The sequence below is a fragment of the Panulirus ornatus genome, chromosome 17, assembly GCF_036320965.1.
Source record: "Panulirus ornatus isolate Po-2019 chromosome 17, ASM3632096v1, whole genome shotgun sequence".
NCBI classification, from domain to species: Eukaryota; Metazoa; Arthropoda; class Malacostraca; order Decapoda; family Palinuridae; genus Panulirus; species Panulirus ornatus.
In genome coordinates, this window is record NC_092240.1 from 29,127,909 (window position 1) to 29,143,826 (window position 15,918).

The 15,918-nt window shown below is 42.5% G+C and overlaps 1 protein-coding gene and 1 long non-coding RNA gene across 2 annotated transcripts in view; one reads left to right on the forward strand and one right to left on the reverse strand.

Annotated features, from left to right (window-relative positions):
• Positions 1–15,918, reverse strand: part of LOC139754660 (uncharacterized) — a 216,704-nt gene that overhangs the window by 119,004 nt on the left and 81,782 nt on the right. The window lies entirely within an intron of this gene.
• LOC139754659 (solute carrier family 22 member 6-A-like) overlaps positions 1–15,918 on the forward strand; it is a 170,184-nt gene that overhangs the window by 116,130 nt on the left and 38,136 nt on the right.

Below are 15,918 nucleotides of genomic sequence, written 5' to 3' on the forward strand. Positions count from 1 at the left end.
TCAATACAAGATTTACTTTGATTACCCATTGACATTACCTTTTTTTTTTAGACAAAGGTGGAGCATTATGCTCAGTAACTGTTTAAGATTTTTGGAGGTTAGTTTTATTGCAAGATATATCAAATAATATGTATATTATTATTGTTATTATTATTATTGTTATACTTAATCGTCTTCTCTTGCGTCAGTGAGATAGCGTGAGGAAACAGACAAAGAATGGCCCAACCCACCCACATACACATCTACATACATATACATTTCAATGTATACATACATATACATACACATATATACACATATACATATACTTGCTGCCTTCATCTATTCCTGTCGCCACCCTGCCACACATGAAACAGCGTCAGCGAGATAGCGCGAGGAAACGTCAAAGAATGACCCAACCCACCCACATACACATCTACATACATATACATTTCAATGTATACATACATATATACGCATATATACACATATACATATACTTGCTGCCTTCATCTATTCCTGTCGCCACCCCGCGCCACATGAAACAGCATCCCCCCTCCAGTGAAGTAGCACCAGGAAAGGACAAAGAAGGCTACATTCATTCACACTCAGTCTCTAGCTGTAATGCACCAAAACCACAGCTCCCTTTCCACATCCAACCCCACAGACCTTTCCATGCCTTGTTTTAGTCCACTAAAGCACATTGACCCCGGTATACCACACCATTCCGATTCACTCTATTCCTTGCAGGCCTTTCACCCTCCTCTATGTTCAGGCCCCAATCGCTCAAAATCTTTTTCACTCCATCCTTTCACTTCCAATTTGGTTTCCTGCTTCTCCTTCTTCCCTCCACCTCTGAAACATTTATTCTCTTTGTCAATCTTTCCTCATTCATTCTCTCCATGTGTCCAATCCCTTTCAACACACCATCTTCTGCTCTCTCAACCACACTCTTTTTATAACCAAACATCTCTCTTACCCTTTCCTTACTTACTCAAATCACCTCACACAACATATTGTCCTCAAACATTTAATGTCCAACACATCTACCCTCCTCCTCACAACCCTATCTATAGCCCATGCCTCACAACCATATAACATTGTTGGAAACACTATTCCTTCAAACATACCCATTATTACTCTCCGATACAACGTTCTTGCCTTCCACATATTCTTCAACACTCCCAAAACCTTCACTCCTCCCCCACTTTGTGACTAACTTTTGCTTCCATGGTTCCATCCATTGCTAAGTCCACTCCCAAATACCTAAAACACTTCATGTCCTCCAGTTTTCTCCATTCAAACTTACCTCTCAATTAACTTGTCCCTCAAACCTACTGAACCTAATAAAATTGCTCTTATTCATATTTACTCTCAACTTTCTTCTTTCACACACTTTACCAAATTCAGTCACCAACTTCTGCAGTTTCACAAATGAATCGGCCACTGATGCTCTATCATCAGCGAACAATAACTAAATCACTTCCCAATCTTTCTCATCCACAACAGACAGCATTCTTCCCCTCTCTCCAAAACTCTTGCATTCACCTCCCTCACAACCTCATGAATAAACAAATTAAACAACCATGGAGGCATCATGCACCCCTTCCACTAACCAACATTCACTGGGAACCAATCACTTTCCTCTCTTCCTACTCGTACACATGCCTAACATTCTTGATAAAAGCTTTTCAGTACTTCCAGCAACTTACCTCCGACTCCGTATACTCTTAAAACCTTCCACAAAGCATGTCTATCAATCCTTTCATATGCCTTCTCCAGATCCATAAATGCTACATAGAAAGCCATCTATTTTTGTAAGTATTTCTCACATACATTCTTCAAAGCAAACATCTCATCCACATCCTCTACCACATCTCTTCCCTAATCTGATGCTCTGTACATGCTTTCACCTTCTCAATCAATACCCTCCCATATAATTTCCCAGGAATGCTCAACAAACTTATGCCTCTGTAATTTGAACACTCACCTTTATCCCCTTTACCTTTGTACAATGGCACTATGCATGCATTCTGCCTATCCTCAGGTACTTTGCCATGATCCATACACACACTGAATATCCTTACCAACCAATCAACAAGACAGTCATCCCCTTTTTTTAATAATGGTGAAGTACCTGAGGATTGGCAGAATGTATGCATAGTGCCATTGTACAAAGGTAAAGGGGATAAAGTTGAGTGTTCAAATTATAGAGGTATAAGTTTGTTGAGTATTCCCGGGAAATTAAATGGGAGAGTACTGATTGAGAGGGTGAAGGCATGTACAGAGCATCAGACTAGGGAAGAGGAGTGTGGTTTCAGAAGTGGTAGAGGATGTGTAGATCAGGAGTTCGCTTTGAAGAATGTATGTGAAAAGTACTTAGAAAAACAAATGGATTTGTATGTAGCATTTATGGATCTGGAGAAGGCATATGATAGAGTTGATAGAGATGCTCTAAGGAAGGTATTAAAAGTATATGGTGTGGGAGTTAAGTTGCTAGTAGCAGTGAAAAGTTTTTATCGAGGATGTAAGGCATGTGTACGAGTAGGAAGAGAGGAAAGTGATTGGTTCTCGGTGAATGTCGGTTTGCAGCAGGGGTGCATGATGTTTCCATGGTTGTTTAATTTGTTTATGGATGGGGTTGATAGGGAGGTGAATGCAAGAGTTTTGGAGAGAAGGGCGAGTATGCAGTCTGTTGTGGATGAGAGGGCATAGGAAGTGAGTCAGTTGTTGTTCGCTGATGATAAAGTGCTGGTGGCTGATTCAGGTAAGAAACTGCAGAAGCTGGTGACTGAGTTTGGTAAATTGTGTGAAAAAGAAAGCTGAGAGTAAATGTGAAAAAGAGCAAGGTTATTAGGTACAATAGGGTTGAGGGACAAGTCAATTAGGAGGTAAGTTTGAATGGAGAAAAACTGGAGGAAGTGAAGTGATATAGATAGCGGGACGTGGATTTAACAGTAGATGGAACCATGGAAGCGAAAGTGAGTCACAGGGTGGGGAGGGGACCAAGATTCTGGGAGCATTGAAAAATGTGTGGAAGGCAAGAACACTATCTCAGAAAGCAAAAATGGGTATGCTTCAGGGAATAGTGGTTCCAACAATGTTATATGGTTGTGAGGCGTGGGCTATAGACAGCGTTGTGCGGAGGAGGGTGAATGTGTTGGAAATGAGATATTTGAGGACAATATGTGGCGTGAGGTGGTTTGATCGAGTAACTAATGAAAGGGTAAGAGAAATGTGAGGTAATAAAAAGTGTGGTTGACAGAGCAGAAGAGAGTGTTTTGAAATGGTTAGGTCACATAGAGAAAATGAGTGAGGAAAGATTGACAAAGAGGATATGTGTGTCAGAGGTGGAGGGAACGAGAAGTGGGAGACCAAAGTGGAGGTGGAAGGAAGGAGTGAAAAAGATTTTGAGCGATTGGGGCATGAACATGCAGGAGGGTGAAAGGCATGCAAAGAATTGAGTGAATTGGAATGATGTGGTATACTGGGGTTGACTGCCTGTCAATGGATTGAACCAGGGCATGTGAAGTGTCTAGGGTAAACCATGGAAAGTTTTGTGGGGCCTAGATGTGGAAAGGGAGCTGTGGTTTCGGTGCATTACACAGGACAGCTACAGACTGAGTGTGAATGAAAGTGGCCTCTGCTGTCTTTTTCTAGCGCCACCTCGCATGCGTGTGGGGGAAGAGGGGTGCCATTTCATGTGTGGCAGGGTGGTGAAAGAAAGGGCTGAGAGCAGCAAGTATGAATATATACATGTATATATATACATGTATATATACATATATACATGTATATATATGGAGGAAGTGAAGTGTTTTAGATATCTGGGAGTGGATCTGGCAGCGGATGGAACCATGGAAGCAGAAGTGGATCATAGGGTGGGGGAGGGGGCGAAAATTCTGGGGGCCTTGAAGAATGTGTGGAAGTCGAGAACATTATCTCGGAAAGCAAAAATGGGTATGTTTGAAGGAATAGTGGTTCCAACAATGTTGTATGGTTGCGAGGCGTGGGCTATGGATAGAGTTGTGCGCAGGAGGATGGATGTGCTGGAAATGAGATGTTTGAGGACAATGTGTGGTGTGAGGTGGTTTGATCGAGTGAGTAAGGTAAGGGTAAGAGAGATGTGTGGAAATAAAAAGAGCGTGGTTGAGAGAGCAGAAGAGGGTGTTTTGAAGTGGTTTGGGCACATGGAGAGGATGAGTGAGGAAAGATTGACCAAGAGGATATATGTGTCGGAGGTGGAGGGAACAAGGAGAAGAGGGAGACCAAATTGGAGATGGAAAGATGGAGTGAAAAAGATTTTGTGTGATCGGGGCCTGAACATGCAGGAGGGTGAAAGGAGGGCAAGGAATAGAGTGAATTGGAGCGATGTGGTATACCGGGGCTGATGTGCTGTCAGTGGATTGAATCAAGGCATGTGAAGCGTCTGGGGTAAACCATGGAAAGCTGTGTAGGTATGTATATTTGCGTGTGTGGACGTATGTATATACATGTGTATGGGGGGGGGTTGGGCCATTTCTTTCGTCTGTTTCCTTGCGCTACCTCGCAAACGCGGGAGACAGCAACAAAGTATAAAAAAAAAAAAAAAAATGTATGTATACATTGAAATGTATAGGTATGTATATGTGTGTGTGTGGGCGTGTATGTATATACATGTGTATGTGGGTGGGTTAGGCCATTCTTTCGTCTGTTTCCATGCACTACCTCGCTAACGAGGGAGACAGCAATAAAGTATAATAAAAATATATATATATATATATATATATATATATATATATATATATATATATATCCTGGGGGGATATATATATATACATATATATATATCCCTGGGGATAGGGGAGAAAGAATACTTCCCACGCATTCCTCACGTGTTGTAGAAGGCGACTAAAGGGGATGGGAGCGGGGGGCCAGAAACCCTCTCCTCCTTCTATTTTGACTTTCTAAAAGGGCAAACAGAAGAAGGAGTCATGCGGGGAGTGCTCATCCTCCTCGAAGGCTCAGATTGGGGTGTCTGAATGTGTGTGGATGTAACCAAGATGAGAGAAAAGGAGAGATAGACAGTATGTTTGAGGAAAGGAACCTGGATGTTTTGGCTCTGAGTGAAATGAAGCTCAAGGGTAAAGGGGAAGAGTGGTTTGGAAATGTCTGGGGAGTAAAGTCAGGGGTTAGTGAGAGGACAAGAGCAAGGGAAGGAGTAGCACTACTCCTGAATCAGGAGTTGTGGGAGTATGTGATAGAGTGTAAGAATGTAAATTCTAGATTGATATGGGTAAAACTGAAAGTTGATGGAGAGAGATGGGTGATTATTGGTGCATATGCAACTGGGCATGAGAAGAAAGATCATGAGAGGCAAGTGTTTTGGGAGCAGCTAAATGAGTGTGTTAGTGGTTTCGATGCACAAGACCGGGTTATAGTGATGGGTGATTTGAATGCAAAGGTGAGTAATGTGGCAGTTGAGGGAATAATTGGTATACATGGGGTGTTCAGTGTTGTAAATGGAAATGGTGAAGAGCTTGTAGATTTATGTGCTGAAAAGGGACCAGTGATTGGGAATACCTGGTTTAAAAAGCGAGATATACATAAGTATACGTATGTAAGTAGGAGAGATGGCCAGAGAGCGTTATTGGATTACGTGTTAATTGATAGGCGTGCGAAAGAGAGACATTTGGATGTTGATGTGCTGAGAGGTGCAACTGGAGGGATGTCTGATCATTATCTTGTGGAGGGGAAGGTTAAGATTTGTAGGGGTTTTCAGAAAAGAAGAGAGAATGTTGGGGTGAAGAGAGTGGTGAGAGTAAGTGAGCTTGGGAAGGAGACTTGTGTCAGGAAGTACGAGGAGAGACTGAGTACAGAATGGAAAAAGGTGAGAACAAAGGAGGTAAGGGGAGTGGGGGAGGAATGGGATGTATTTATGGAAGCAGTGATGGCTTCCGCAAAAGATGCATGTGGCATGAGAAGCGTGGGATGTTGGTTGATTAGAAAGGGTAGTGAGTGGTGGGATGAAGAAGTAAGATTACTAGTGAAAGAGAAGAGAGAGGCATTTGGACGATTTTTGCAGGGAAAAAATGCAAATGAGTGGGAGATGTATAAAAGAAAGAGGCAGGAGGTCAAGAGATAGGTGCATGAGGTGAAAGAGAGGGCAAATGAGAGTTGGGGTGAGAGAGTATCATTAAATTTTAGGGAGAATAAAAAGATGCTTTGGAAGGAGGTTAATAAAGTGCGTAAGACAAAGGAGCAAATGTGAACTTCAGTGAAGGGGGCAAATAAGGAGGTGATAACAAGTAGTGGTGATGTGAGAAGGAGATGGAGTGAGTATATTGAGGGGTAAACCATGCAAAGTGCGTGGGGCCTGGATGTGGAAAGGGAGCTGTGGTTTCGGTGCATTATTACATGACAGCTAGAGACTGAGTGTGAACGAATGGGGCCTTTGGTGTTTTTCCTAGCGCTACCTCGCACCCATGAGGGGGGAGGGGGTTGTTATTCCATGTGTGGCGAGGTGGCGATGGGAACAAATAAAGGCAGACAGTATGAATTATGTACATGTGTATATATGTATATGTCTGTGTGTGTATATATATGTGTACATTGAGATGTATAGGTATGTTTATTGTGCATGGGTGGACATGTATGTATATACATGTGTATGTGGGCGGGTTGGGCCATTCTTTCGTCTGTTTCCTTGCGCTACCTCGCTAACGCGGGAGACAGCGACAAAGTAAAATAATAATAATAATAAATATTTATTTATTTATTTATTTTGCTTTGTCGCTGTCTCCCGCGTTAGCGAGGTAGCGCAGGGAAACAGACGAAAGAATGGCCCAACCCACCCACATACACATGTATATACATACACGTCCACACACGCAAATATCCATACCCATACATCTCAATGTACACATATATATAAACATATAGACATATACATATATACACATGTACATAATTCATACTGTCTGCCTTTATTTACTACCATCGCCACCTCGCCACACAAGGAATAACAACCCCCTCCCCCCTCATGTGTGTGAGGTAGCGCAAGGAAAAGACAACAAAGGCCCCATTCGTTCACACTCAGTCTCTAGCTGTCATGTAATAATGCACCGAAACCACAGCTCCCTTTCCATATCCAGGCCCCACAGAACTTTCCATGGTTTATCCTAGACACTTCACATGCTTTGGTTCAATCCATTGACAGCACATCGACCCCAGTATACCACATCGTTCCAATTCACTCTATTCCTTGCACTCCTTTCACCCTCCTGCATGTTCAGGCCCCAATCACTCAAAATCTTTTTCACTCCATCTTTCCACCTCCAATTTGGTCTCATACTTCTCCTCATTCCCTCCACCTCTGACACATATATCCTCTTGGTCAATCTTTCCTCACTCATTCTCTCCATGCGACCAAACCATTTCAAAACACCCTGCTCTGCTCTCTCAACCACACTCTTTTTATTTCCACACATCTCTCTTACCCTATTATTACTTACTCGATCAAACCACCTCACACCACATATTGTCCTCAAACATCTCATTTCCAGCACATCCACCCTCCTGCGCACAACTCTATCCATAGCCCACGCCTCGCAACCATACAACATTGTTGGAACCACCATTCCTTCAAACATACCCATTTTTTGTTTTCCGAGATAATGTTCTCGGCTTCCAAACATTCTTCAATGCTCACAAAATTTTCGCCCCCTCCCCCACCCTATGATTCACTTCCACTTCCATGGATCCATCCGCTGCCAGATCCACTCCCAGATATCTAAAACACTTTACTTCCTCCAGTTTTTCTCCATTCAAACTTACCTCCCAATTGACTTGACCCTCAACCCTACTGTACCTAATAACCTTGCTCTTATTCACATTTACTCTTAACTTTCTTCTTTCACACACTTTACCAAACTCAGTCACCAGCTTCTGCAGTTTCTCACATGAATCAGCCACCAGCTGTATCATCAGTGAACAACAACTGACTCACTTCCCAAGCTCTCTCATCCACAACAGACTTCATACTTGCCCCTCTTTCCAAAACTCTTTCATTCACCTCCCTAACAACCCCATCCATAAAAAATTCAACAACCATGGAGACATCACACACCCCTGCCGCAAACCTACATTCACTGAGAACCAATCACTTTCCTCTCTTCCTCATGTACACATGCCTTACATCCTCAATAAAAACTTTTCACTGCTTCTAACAACTTGCCTCCCACATCATATATTCTTAATACCTTCCACAGAGCATCTCTATCAACTCTATCATATGCCTTCTCCAGATCCATAAATGCCACATACAAATCCATTTGCTTTTCTAAGTATTTCTTACATACATTCTTCAAAGCAAACACCTGAAAATTATATGGAAGGGTATTGATTGAGAGGGTCAAGGCATGTACAGAGCATCAGATTGGGGAAGGGCAGGGTGGTTTCAGAAGTGGTAGAGGATGTGTGGATCATGTGTTTGCTTTGAAGAATGTTTGTGAGAAATACTTAGAAAAACAAATGCATTTGCATATATATATATATATATATATATATATTTTTTTTTTTTTTTTGCTTTGTCGCTGTCTCCCACGTTTGTGAGGTAGCGCAAGGAAACAGACGAAAGAAATGGCCCAACCCACCCCCATACACATGCCTTGATTCAATCCACTGACAGCACGTCAACCCCGGTATACCACATCACTCCAATTCACTCTATTCTTTGCCCTCCTTTCACCCTACTGCATGTTCAGGCCCCGATCACACAAAATCTTTTTCACTCCATCTTTCCACCTCCAATTTGGTCTCCCTCTTCTCCTCGTTCCCTCCACCTCCGACACATATATCCTCTTGGTCAATCTTTCCTCACTCATTCTCTCCATGTGACCAAACCATTTCAAAACACCCTCTTCTGCTCTCTCAACCATGCTCTTTTTATTTCCACACATCTCTCTTACCCTTACGTTACTTACTCGATCAAACCACCTCACACCACACATTATCCTCAAACATCTCATTTCCAGCACATCCATCCTCCTGCACACAACTCTATCCATAGTCCACGCCTCGCAACCATACAACATTGTTGGAACCACTATTCCTTCAAACATACCCATTTTTGCTTTCCGAGATAATGTTCTTGACTTCCACACATTCTTCAAGGCTCCCAGAATTTTCGCCCCCTCCCCCACCCTATGATCCACTTCCGCTTCCATGGTTCCATCCACTGCCAGATATATATATATATATATATATATATATATATATATATATATATATATATATATATATATATATATATATATATTCTTTTTCTTTTCTTTCAAACTATTCGCCATTTCCCGTGTTAGCGAGGTAGCGCCAAGAACAGAGGACTGGGCCTCTGAGGGAACATCCTCACCTGGCCCCCTTCTCTGTTCCTTCCTTTGGAAAATTAAAAAAAAAAAAAAAAAATGATGAAAGGGGAGGATTTCCAGCCCCCTGCTCCCTCCCCTTTTAGTCGCCTTCTACGACAAGCAGGGAACACGTGGGAAGTATTCTTTCTCCCCTATCCCCTATATATATATATATATATTTTTTTTTTTTTTTTATACTTTGTCGCTGTCTCCCGCGTTTGCGAGGCAGCACAAGGAAACAGACGAAAGAAATGGCCCAACCCCCCCCACACACGCAAATATACATACCTACGCAACTTTCCATGGTTTACCCCAGACGCTTCACATGCCTTGATTCAATCCACTGACAGCACGTCAACCCCGGTATACCACATCGCTCCAATTCACTCTATTCCTTGCCCTCCTTTCACCCTCCTGCATGTTCAGGCCCCGATCACACAAAATCTTTTTCACTCCATCTTTCCACCTCCAATTTGGTCTCCCTCTTCTCCTCGTTCCCTCCACCTCCGACACATATATCCTCTTGGTCAATCTTTCCTCACTCATTCTCTCCATGTGCCCAAACCACTTCAAAACACCCTCTTCTGCTCTCTCAACCACGCTCTTTTTATTTCCACACATCTCTCTTACCCTTACATTACTCACTCGATCAAACCACCTCACACCACACATTGTCCTCAAACATCTCATTTCCAGCACATCCATCCTCCTGCGCACAACTCTATCCATAGCCCACGCCTCGCAACCATACAACATTGTTGGAACCACTATTCCTTCAAACATACCCATTTTTGCTTTCCGAGATAATGTTCTCGACTTCCACACATTCTTCAAGGCCCCCAGAATTTTCGCCCCCTCCCCCACCCTATGATCCACTTCCGCTTCCATGGTTCCATCCGCTGCCAGATCCACTCCCAGATATCTAAAACACTTCACTTCCTCCAGTTTTTCTCCATTCAAACTCACCTCCCAATTGACTTGACCCTCAACCCTACTGTACCTAATAACCTTGCTCTTATTCACATTTACTCTTAACTTTCTTCTTCCACACACTTTACCAAACTCAGTCACCAGCTTCTGCAGTTTCTCACATGAATCAGCCACCAGCGCTGTATCATCAGCGAACAACAACTGATTCACTTCCCAAGCTCTCTCATCCCCAACAGACTTCATACTTGCCCCTCTTTCCAAAACTCTTGCATTTACCTCCCTAACAACCCCATCCATAAACAAATTAAACAACCATGGAGACATCACACACCCCTGCCGCAGACCTACATTCACTGAGAACCAATCACTTTCCTCTCTTCCTACACTTACACATGCCTTACATCCTCGATAAAAACTTTTCACTGCTTCTAACAACTTTCCTCCCACACCATATATTCTTAATACCTTCCACAGAGCATCTCTATCAACTCTATCATATGCCTTCTCCAGATCCATAAATGCTACATACAAATCCATTTGCTTTTCTAAGTATTTCTCACATACATATATATATATATATATATATATATATATATATATATATATATATATATATATATATATATATAATCACAGGGGATAGGGGAGAAAGAATACTTCCCACATATTCCCTGCATGTCGTAGAAGGCAACTAAAAGAGAAAGGAGCGAGGGGTCTGGAAATCCTCCCCTCTCGTTTTCAATTTTCCAAAAGAAGGAACAGAGAAGGGGCTAAGTGAGGATATTCCCTCAAAGGCTCAGTCCTCTGTTCTTAACGCTAATGTGGGAAATGGCAAATAGTATGAAAAAAATATATATATTTATTCAATATACTTTGTCGCTGTCTCCCGCATCAGTGAGGTAGCGCAGGGAAACAGACGAAAGAATGGCCGAACCCACTCACATACACATGAATATACATATACGTCCACACATGCACATATACAAACCTATACATTTTAATGTACACATATATATAAATACACAGACATATACATATATACACACGTACATAATTCAAACTTGCTGCCTTTATTCATTCCTGTCGCCACCCTGCCACACATAAAATGACAACCTCCTCCCCCTGCATGTGTGCGAGGTAGTACTAGGATAAGAAAACAAAGGCCACATTTGTTCACACTCAGTCTCTAGCTGTCATGTATGATGCACCGAAACCACAGCTCCCTTTCCACATCCAGGCCCCAGAAAACTTTCCATGGTTTACCCCAGACGCTTCACATGCCCTGGTTCAATCAGTGGACAGCACGTACACCCCAGTATACCTCATCGTTCCAATTCACTCTATTCCTTGCATGCCTTTCACCCTCCTGCATGTTCAGGCCCCGATCGCTCAAAATCTTTTTCACTCCATCTGTCCACTTTCAATTTGGTCTCCCACTTCTCCTTGTTCCCTCCACCTCTGACACATATATCCTCTTTGTCAATCTTTCCTCACTCATTCTCTCCATGTGACCAAACCATTTCAAAACACCCTCTTCTGCTCTCTCAACCACACTCTTTTCATTACCACACATCTCTCGTACGCTTTCATTACTTACTCGATCAAACTACCGCACACCACATATTGTCCTCAAATATCTCATTTCCAACACATCAACCCTCCTCCGCGCAGCTCTTTCTATAGCCCACGCCTCGCAACCATATAACATTGTTGAAACCACTATTCCTTCAAACATACCCATTTTTGCTTTCCGAGATAATGTTATTGCCTTCCACATTTTTCAGTGCTCCAAGAACTTTCGCCCCCTCCCCCATCCTGTGATTCTCTTTTGGTTCATTGATTCCATCCACTGCCAAATCCACTCCAGATATCTAAAACACTTCATTTCCTCCAGTTCTTCTCCATTCAAACTTACCTCCCAATTGACTTGTCCCTTAACCCTACTGTACCTAATAACCTTGCTCTTATTCACATTTACTCTCAGCTTTCTTCTTTCACACACTTTACCAAACTCATTCACCAGCTTCTGCAGTTTCTCACCCACATCAGCCTCCAGTGCAGTATCATCAGAGAACAACAACTGACTCACTTCCCAAGCTCTCTCATCCACAACAGACTGCATACTTTCCCTTCTCTCCAAAACTCTTGCATTCACGTCCCTAACAACACCATCCATAAACAAATTAAACAACCATGGAGACATCACGCACTTCTCCCGCAAACCAACATTCACTGAGAACCAATCACTTTCCTCTCTTCCCACTCGCACACACTGCTTCTAACAATTTGCCATATATTCTTAATACCTTCCACAGAGCATCTCTATCAACTCTATCATATGCCTCCTCCAGATCCATAAATGCTACATAAAGATCCATTTACTTTTTTAATTATTTTCCACATACATTCTTCAAAGCAAACACCTGATCCACACATCCTCTACCACTTCTGTAACCACACTGCTCTTCCCTAATCTGATGCTCTGTACATGCCCTCACCTTCTCAATCAATACCCTCCCATATAATTTCCCAGGAATACTCAACAAACTTATACCTCTGTAATTTGTGCACTCTCCTTTATCCCCTTTGCCTTTGTACAATGACAATATGCATGCATTCCACCAATCCTCAGGCACCTCAATATGAGTCATACATACATTGAATATCCTTACCAGCCAATCAACAACATAGTTACCCCCTTTCTTATTGAATTCCTCAGCAGTACCATCCAAACCCGCTGCCATGCCAGCTTACATCTTCCACAAAGCTTTTACTACCTCTTCTGTTTACCAAATCAATCTTCGCACACCACCTCATCTAAAACACCCTATATCTGCCACTCTATCATCTAACAAATTCAACAAACCTTCAAAATACTCACTCCATCTCCTCTCACATCACCACTAGTTGTCATCACCTCCCCATTAGCCCCCTTCACTGATGTTCCCATTTGTTCTCTTGTCCTATGCACTTTATTTACCTCCTTCCAGATCATATTTTTATTCACTAAAATTTATGATACTCTCTCACCCCAGCTCTCATTTGCCCTCTTTTTCACTTCTAGCACCTTTCTCTTGACCTCCTACCTCTTTCTTTTATACATCTCCCAGTCATTTGCACTATTTCCCTGAAAAACTCATCCAAAAGCCTCTCTCTTCTCTTTCACTAATAATCTTATTTCTTCATCCCACCACTCACTACCCTTTCTAATCTGCCCACCTCCCACATTTCTCGTACCACAAGCATCTTTTGCACAAGCCATCACTGCTTCCCTAAATACATCCCATTCTTCCCCCACTCCCCTTACGTCCTTTGCTTTCACCTTTCTCCACTCTGCACTCAGTCTATCCTGGTACTTCCTCACACAAGTCTCCTTCCAAAGCTCACTTCCTTTCACCACTCTCCTCACCCCAAAATTCTCTCTTCTTTTCTGAAAACCTATACGAATCTTCACCTTCGCCTCCACAAGATAATGATCAGACTTCCCTCCAGTTGCACGTCTCAGCACATTAACATCCAAAAGTCTCTGTTTCGCATGCCTATCAATTAACACATAATCCAATAACACTCTCTGGCCATCTCTCCTACTTACATACGTATACTTATGTATATCTCTTTTTAAACCAGGTATTCCCAATAACCAGTCCTATTTCAGCACATAAATATAAAAGCTCTTCACCATTTCCATTTACAACACTGTGCATACCTTCACCCTCTCAATCAATACCCTCCCCTGTACACCAATTATTCCCTCAACTGCCACATTACTCACCTTTGCATTCAAATCACCCATCACTATAAACCAGTCTCGTGCATCAAAACTACTTACACACTCACTCAGCTGCTCCTAAAACACTTGCCTCTCATGATCTTTCTTCTCATCCCCAGGTGCATATGCACCAATAATCACCCATGTCTCTCCATATATATATTTTTTTTTTTTTTTTTTTTTTATACTTTGTCGCTGTCTCCCGCGTATTGCGAGGTAGCGCAAGGAAACAGACGAAAGAAATGGCCCAACCCCCCCCATACACATGTACATACACACGTCCACACACACAAATATACATACCTACACAGCTTTCCATGGTTTACCCCGGACGCCCCACATGCCTTGATTCAATCCACCGACAGCACGTCAACCCCTGTATACCACATCGCTCCAATTCACTCTATTCCCCTGGGGATAGGGGAGAAAGAATATTTCCCACGTATTCCCTGCGTGTCGTAGAAGGCGACTAAAAGGGAAGGAAGCGGGTGGCTGGAAATCCTCCCCTCTCGTTTTTTTTTTTTTTTTTCCCAAAGAAGGAACAGAGAAGGGGGCCAGGTGAGGATATTCCCTCAGAGGCCCAGTCCTCTGTTCTTAACGCTACCTCGCTAACGTGGGAAATGGCGAATAGTATGAAAGAAAAGATATATATATATATATATATATATATATATATATATATATATATATATATATATATATATATATATATATATATATCCCTTAGGATAAGGGAGAAAGAATACTTTCCACGCATTCTTCACGTGTCGTAGAAGGCGACTAAAGGGGACAGGGGCAGGGGGCTAGAAACTCTCCCCACCTTGTATTTCAACTTTCTAAAAGGGGAAACAGAAGGAGTCAAGCAGGGAGTGTTCATCCTCCTCGAAGGCTCAGATTGGAGTGTCTAAATGTGTGGATGTAACCAAGATGAGAAAAAAGGAGAGATGGGTAGTATGTTTGAGGAAAGGAACCTGGATGTTTTGGCTCCAAGTGAAACGAAGCTCAAGGGTAAAGGGGAAGATTGGTTTGGGAATGTTTTGGGAGTAAAGTCAGGGGTTGGTGAGAGGATGAAAGTAAGGGAAGGAGTAGCACTACTCCTGAAACAGGAGTGGTGGGAGTATGTAATAGAGTGTAAGAAAGTAAACTCTAGATTGATATGGGTAAAACTGAAAGTGGATGGAGAGAGATTGGTGATTATTGGTGCATATGCACCTGGGCATGAGAAGAAAGATCATGAGAGGCAAGTGTTTTGGGAGCAGCTGATGCACGAGACCAGTTTATAGTGATGGGTGATTTGAATGCAAGGTAGAGTAATGTGGCAGTTGATGGAATAATTGGTGTACAATGGTGTTCAGTGTTGTAAATGGAAATGGTGAAAAGCTTGTAGATCTATGTGCTCAAAAAGGACTAGTGATTGGGAATACCTGGTTTAAAAAGATAGATATACCTAGGTAGTATGTTTGAGGAAAGGAACCTGGATGTTTTGGCTCTGAGTGAAACGAAGCTCAAGGGTAAAGGGGAAGAGTGGTTTGGGAATGTCTGGGGAGTAAAGTCAGGGGTTAGTGAGAGGACAAGAGCAAGGGAAGGAGTAGCAATACTCCTGAAACAGGAGTTGTGGGAGTATGTGATAGAGTGTAAGAAAGTAAATTCTCGATTAATATGGGTAAAACTGAAAGCTGATGGAGAGAGGTGGGTGATTATTGGTGCATATGCACCTGGGCATGAGAAGAAAGATCAAGAGAGGCAAGTGTTTTGGGAGCAGCTGAATGAGTGTGTTAGTGGTTTTGATGCACGAGACCGGGTTATAGTGATGGGTGATTTGAATGCAAAGGTGAGTAATGTGGCAGTTGAGGG